Raw genomic sequence first — 935 nt, 5'->3', positions numbered from 1 at the left:
GGCAATTTACTAGCCTCCTTAGGAGCTCTCTTTTCATTTTCATAGAGGCTTGAAGAGTGAGTTGAGTCATGTTTCCAAATGCAGCGGAGGAAGACGGCCCAGCCTCTCTCCTTCTCAGCCCCTTTCCACATCCCCTCTTAGCACGGACCTGCCATCTCAGCCTCTTCTGCAGAATTGTTAGCAGGATATTTATTTATTTATTTATTGGCAGCTGGCCAGTATGGGGATCTGAACCCATGACCCTGATATTATAAAGCTCTGCTCTAACGAACTGAGCTGAGGTTCATCTATTTCTTAAGTAAAAATAGCTTTGTTGGATTCTTTTTTCTGTTTATTGTAAAAGATTGAGACAGTTGGACAAAGATATTTTATTTCATTTTATTTACTTATTTATTTATTTGACCGGTAAGGGGATCGCAACCCTCGGCTTGGTGTCGTCCGCACCACTCCCAGCCAGTCAGTGCACCAGCCATCCCTATATAGGATCCGAACTCTTGTCCTTGGCACTACCAGTGCTGCACTCTCCCGAGTGAGCCACGGGGCTGGCCCTATTTATTTTTTTTATAAAGATGACTGGTAAAGGGATCTCTACCCTTGACTTGGTGTTGTCAGCACCACGTTCTCCCAAGTGAGCCAACCGGCCATCCCTACATGGGGATCCAAACCCGCAGCCTTGGTGTTATCAGCACCACACTCTCCCAAGTGAGCCATGGGCCCGGCCCTGGACAAAGATATTTTAAAAAGTAAACAAAATCTGTTAGCATTTTGGTGTCAAGTTTTCCACACTTATGCATTCATACCCAGGTCACCAAGTAGTCAGATGGGGTCTTAAGACTGAGATAAAGGCTGGCCCATGGCTCACTTGGGAGAGTGCGGTGCTGATAACACCAAGGCCACAGGTTCGGATCCCATATAGGGATGGCCGGTTAGCTCAC

The sequence above is a fragment of the Galeopterus variegatus genome, unplaced genomic scaffold, assembly GCF_000696425.1.
Source record: "Galeopterus variegatus unplaced genomic scaffold, G_variegatus-3.0.2 Scaffold431, whole genome shotgun sequence".
In the NCBI taxonomy this organism is placed as follows: Eukaryota; Metazoa; Chordata; class Mammalia; order Dermoptera; family Cynocephalidae; genus Galeopterus; species Galeopterus variegatus.
The sequence above is the reverse complement of the archived record's forward strand: the minus strand, read 5'-3'. Positions refer to the sequence as shown.